The sequence below is a fragment of the Salvia miltiorrhiza genome, chromosome 7 (genome assembly GCF_028751815.1).
Source record: "Salvia miltiorrhiza cultivar Shanhuang (shh) chromosome 7, IMPLAD_Smil_shh, whole genome shotgun sequence".
Lineage (NCBI taxonomy): Eukaryota > Viridiplantae > Streptophyta > Magnoliopsida > Lamiales > Lamiaceae > Salvia > Salvia miltiorrhiza.
The window spans coordinates 23,506,745-23,512,955 of record NC_080393.1 but is presented as its reverse complement, the minus strand read 5'-3'; positions in this window follow the sequence as shown (position 1 = coordinate 23,512,955).

Sequence of the window (6,211 nt, the reverse complement as noted above, 5' to 3'; positions counted from 1 at the left end):
AACTTTTTATTTGCGTATGTATAAAAATATTTATTATGATGAATAATCTATACATAGCGCAAATTTTCATTAACGAATAATTTTTAAATTTATTTCATAACTTTAATTATCATTACACTTTGTATAAATTGAATATTTATATTTTTAAATTCAGAATTTTATTGAGTAATTGATGTGAACTATTATATTTTATTAAAATATATTTTGTATTTGTTTATATTTAATTTTTTTATTGTTTAAATTTATTTATTTATTTAAATTTATCATTTAATTTCAATGTCCATCGTGCATCATACGAATGGGCATATACTAGTCTGAAAAACAACAAAGCAGAAACCTTATATAATTAATACGCCCAAATCCCTTATTATATTTATAGGAACACATCGGCCGTTACACAATAACCAAATTTACTTTAATATATTTGATTTGTATTAATTATAGGGATAATTGCATATAAATTACTGAACTTTCAATAAATTCTCATTTTGCACATGAACTTTAAAATCTTTATTAAAATTACTCAACTATTAATTTCTTCTCATTTTGCACATCGGCCTATTTATCTGGTTGTCTGGGCAATTGGTTGAAATATGCCCTTTTGCCCCGCATGTCCAGCAGTTGCAATCTTTGAAACTTTCATTTGTTTTGGCTTGGGTACGCCTGAAAGTTTTTCTTGCAGGGATTCTTTTTTGGGATGAAAACCGGCTCTTTGATGGTCCGCTCCGTTGGCCCAATTTGTAGGACCGTGCCTTCTGTCTTGTCCACATAGTCCTTGACTTCCAAGGACTCCTCCTTGATCTTTTTTCATAGGGCTGGTACCTATGTTTCTTTCTGCTCTTCCGTTGATATAGCAACTCAGCTCCAATCTCTGTTGGAAGATCGATGTTGTCGCACATCAATGGAGATCTTTTGTTGAGTCTTCTCAATTTCTTGAGATTTCTCTGGTCTGCCGCCTTCTGGCACCATTCGGACAGCTTCTTGTGGACATATGACATCCTTCTTGACGCACTATCACGTGGATAATCTCCTGGTGACACGTACTCGTTGATGAGCATTTCTCTCCATGGACTCGAAAATTTTGTGAAGAACAGGTCCATGGCGGTTTGATCATCAATCATCCCCAATCATCGATAAGTCCTTCCCAATCTTTGAAACTGGCTTCATCGAGGTTGAGAATCAATCCGTATGGATGGATTGGTTCAAGTGTAGCCTTTCCTACAGGAGTATCCCGCATCTGAGGCCTGCGTCGTCTGGTGCGTTGATATTGGCTCGAGTCTTCCTGAGCCCCACCTTTCTTTGACTGCCCTGCTTGTTGATGCTCCGCTTTGGGCATCTCTCCTCCTTGGTTCATCTTTAGATCAACCATGTTGAGATTAGCAAAAGATTCTGCTAATTCTTGTAAATCTTCTAATCCGATTCGATCAAGGTTGTTCATGTTGTTTTCCTTTCACGAATCGAATTATATCCTCTGGCCGCAACTCCTTGGGTGCTGCATTTAGTGGTAATGGATACGTCGGGTCTTTGGACCATTTATTCCGAATTTTCCCGGAACATGGTTTTCGCCGTTCGATCTCCTCCACCTTCTTCTTGATATCACACAAGAGGTTCAGAATTTCCTCTTGCTTAAGTGATATTTTGCTCATTTCCATCGGTAGTTCATACAGCTTGACGCCATAATATTCCACCGTTTTTTGAATCTCCCGCAAGTTGACATTGTCGGAAGAGTTCGGCTCGATTTTGTGATAGCTTGGATAAGCTACTCCCGCCTTGTCCTTCTGTTCCATCAAGTATGATATTGATGAAGATAGGCTCTGGCTTGTCTGTTTGCCACTTTGGCCTCGACATTCTCCAGTAGGGCATCAAGGTAGCCCTGAATGTTCGTAATGATTTCACGAACAGTCTCCACGTCCTCGGTAATATTGAGCATAAGTGCTCTCCAACACCATCGTAATTCACCCATTAGGTGACTAGCTTCTCTTTCCAAAATTTGGAAAGATATCCTGTATACAAGACATCTCGGACATTCGTCCGGATCCATACCAATTCTTATGGAGTCTCCTCCCATATAGGTTAATCCCAAATGTAAATCATAAAATAAATTAAATATAATATAATTCCTCAATTAAAACCCGCTCTGATACCATTTTAGGCGAGCGTGAGTTTGCATATGTTATAATTAGGGTAATTTGAAAATACAATTCCAAAAGTGGGGTTGTTATGCAATTTATTATGTAATGGGGTCAATTTTACATATTCAAGAAAAAACAGGGGTATGATTTAAAATAGTCAAGAATAAAACCATGGGCAAATTGGACACAAATCAAAGTATTTGATATAATTTGGATTTTTAGAAGTTCATGGGGAAAATGGATTTTGAGCATAGTTGGTGATATTATACGTAGGGATGTCAATCGGGCCAGCCCACCGGGTTTTCGGGCTAGCCCTATCGGGTTCCGGGTTAGTCGGGTGCGGGCTAATCGGGTTGGAGATTTTTTCGGGTTGTAAATCTTCAACCCTAACCCTAAACTTTCGAGTTTCGGGCTAGCCCATCGGGCTAATCAGGTTAAAGGCGTAAAAATAAAATTATCATTTGTATTTTATTATTCCTAATTATCTATAATGTATAATGTATAAAATATACATAGATATTAAAGATATAAATTATATAGCAAAGCATGAAATGCAAAAATATAAAATATTCAAGATTACATAAACAAAATTATATTAAAATGAGATAGTAAAATTTAACAAGTATCAATGCACTAGAATCAATCTGGATTATTACTGAATAATTAGTGGATTTGTCATGCACGTCTCATTGACAGAAAAAAAAAATTGGTATCACTTTAAAATGAGATACTAATAATTAATTTCTAACTAATGAGATACTAATAATCAATTTCTACAAAAAAATCTGTAATTAATTTCACTTTTTTTAATGAGATTGCACACACATACACATATATATTCTAACTAATTAATTTCATTTTTTTTAATGAGGCTACATATATATATTTAAGCAAATACCATAGATCTAAACATAGCAGAAGTTGTAACTGGATGCATCAGTCATAATTCTGTCAGCCCACCGGGCCAGCCCATCGGGTTTTCGAGCTAGCCCTATCGGGTTCCGGGTTAGTCGGGTGCGGGCTAATCGGGCTGGAGGTTTTTTCGGGCTGCGATTTTTCAACCCTAACCCTCTAATTTTGTCGGGTTATTCGGGTCGGCCCACGGGTTTCGGGCTGCATTGACATCCCTAATTATACGCAATTATCCCTTTAAAATTTTGAAGTCATTTGTGGTCAAAAAAATTTGAAGTCATTTCTATCATACAGTAATAAGCAATGGTGGAATTATGATATCATCTTCTTTTTATTGTGAGTATTTTAATTAATTAAGGCACATTCCGATACATTTGAATGTATCATTCTAATTAAATTTTAATTATCATTTATTAAATTTTAATTCTGAATATTAATAAATTTAACTGAAGATCAATAAATTCTAACGAAATTGAACCCTAGATAATTGGATTTAATTGAGTAAGTGCACCGGATATCGAATCGACACAAGTTTTTGCCATATTAAATTACCAGTGAAAATTTAAAATGCCTTATTTATTAAGTTATATGTGAAAAATGCTCTCTTTTTATAAACATAAGCATTTTATGCCCTTTGATTTGATGGGTTTGATTGGTTTTCTGTAAAAGTCTACACATTTGATCGATTTGACAGCTATCAGTCATAAAAGTCAACGATTTGACAGCTATCAGTCAAGAATACATGTGATCGGTGGGTGGCTAGATCATGTGTCTGCCCGGGCGGACACATAATTTTACCGGGTGGACACATGATTTTATCGGTCGGACACATGATCTGGGTGGCTAGATTATGTGTCCGGACGGGCCGGACACATGATCTAGCCACCCAGATCATGTGTCCGGCTGGTAAAATCATATGTCCGTCCGGCCGGATACATGATCTAACCACCCACCGGTCATATGTACTCTTGACTGATAGCTGTCAAATCGTTTACTTTTATCACTGATGGCTGTCAAATCGATCAAATGTGTAAGACTTTCATAAAAACCAAGCAAATCCATCAACATCAAATGGTAAAATAGACACTTCACATAATTAGGACATAAAATGCTTAAGTTTATAACTTAGGCCATTTTTACTATACAACTTAAGGATATAAACATTTTTGCCTATTAACACTTAAAATACCTCCGTCCAGTGACATATATACTTTTAACATGAAAGTCTACTTAAATATGATTAAAACAAAGAATTCTAACATAAAAACCCCAAATTTTAATATTTAAACCTTAAACCTGAAACATGAAATTAAATCATATCTATTGTGGGGTGTAGATGCAGTTCCGTTTACTGTGATTTCAGAATGTTGGATCGATGTGGCAGTGAATTTAATATAATTAATTAACACATTTGAACTCTACAATTTTTTATCCTCCATAAATCTGTCCTTTATCTTATTTTTCGAAGTTAGCAATAGATTAGACTACTTTTAAAGGCTTATTGCAAATTATAATGGTGAAAGCAATTAAAATGTTATTATTGCATTCTAGAACATTGAACACAAGACATATTCACATTCATTAATTCATGTATTGTTTTTCCTTTTTCTAGAAAAAGAGCCTAGGTATTCATAAGATGTAATTATCGTCTTCTAAAATTACTAACTGGCTGCAAAAGATATGAGTATTTTTTTTAAAGCCAAAAGGTGAAGGAAAATGCCATGTAAGCATGTTGACAAACCAACACTATAATTACTGGAAAAAGATGTGGAATGATGAGGGTCTAAAATGGCTATACAAGAGTGGGGAGAAACTATGCTGTACCTAAACATCGTGAATTTCAAGCCAACGCCATTTGCAAGTGTCAGCCACCACCATCAAATCTATACAACACTATACTCATACCACATCCATTTTAAATCACATAACTTTCTTTTTACATTTACAAACACAAAATATTTAACAGATGAAAAGTTGTATGGATAAAATGCCAATTCCAGCTCTTTGCTAAAAAATATATCAAATGCTATACTATATACATTGTAACACTTAAAACATAGTAATTTTGTTAAGTATGAAATGATATCTATGCCAAAAAGATTGTGTATCAATATCTTCTTGGTGTTATAGGTCCTTATTTGTTAATTGGGCTCAGAATTTAGCATCCACTATTAAATGACTCATTGTACTAGGCTTAGCCCAGCCCATTATATAGCTGGGCCTTTTTCTTCTCACCAATTAGCTCTTTTAGGTGTTTTTTTTCACTACAAGATTTTCTCACATTTTACGCTAAACCTAATTAAGTGAAATTGTTGGCCTCATGTTGCAGTTAACCATAAAGGCTATATTATGATAACAAGATTCTTGAGAAATACTAGGTATTATGCAACATAAAAGCTTATTCTAATCTCACCTTCTCTAACTATTCTCTTTTCTGCAATTACATTTTTTTTTACTCAGTTTGACCCATTTTCAGTGCTCGAGCCAATTAAAATTTAAATTTTTATACTCCGGAATTGGACCATAGAATTGACCGTTTTGCAATTAAACTAGATCAATCCGACTTTCAAAATATTGGTCATACTCAACAATCTTTGAACGTGGATAAATCTCTAATATAAACAAAGTTTGTAATTGTAAAGCAGCGGCCTCTTCCTATTCGCTATTGAATTACTTTTATATAGAGGTGGCCACGGTTCGGTTCCCGGTTCGAACCGGAACCGGAACCGCCGGTTCCCGGTTCCAAAAACTGGAACCGGAACCGAACCGAAAAATAACCCTCACGGTTTCGGTTCCGAACCGTGAACCGGCGGTTCCGGTTCCGGTTCCGGTTCCGAACCGTCGGTTCCGGTTTGAACCGTTAGAACCGTCCGTTTTTTTTTTATGTAATTTTTATTATTTTATGTATTGTTGTGTAAAATTTAATGAAATTTGCTTTAATAAAATAAATGACACAAGAAAATATAAAGTTCATATACATTATTTTCTAAATTGAACTTATAATTCAAAGTTATACCTTACAACTCTTGTAAATAAAATTTACAAATTACAACATTTGAATGCTAAAATAAAATTAAGGCAATTTAGTTTACAACTTTTAATTGGGGAAAAAAAGAAATAAAGGAAATAGAACTTGAGCTTCTTTTTCGTTTTTGTTTTCATTTTTT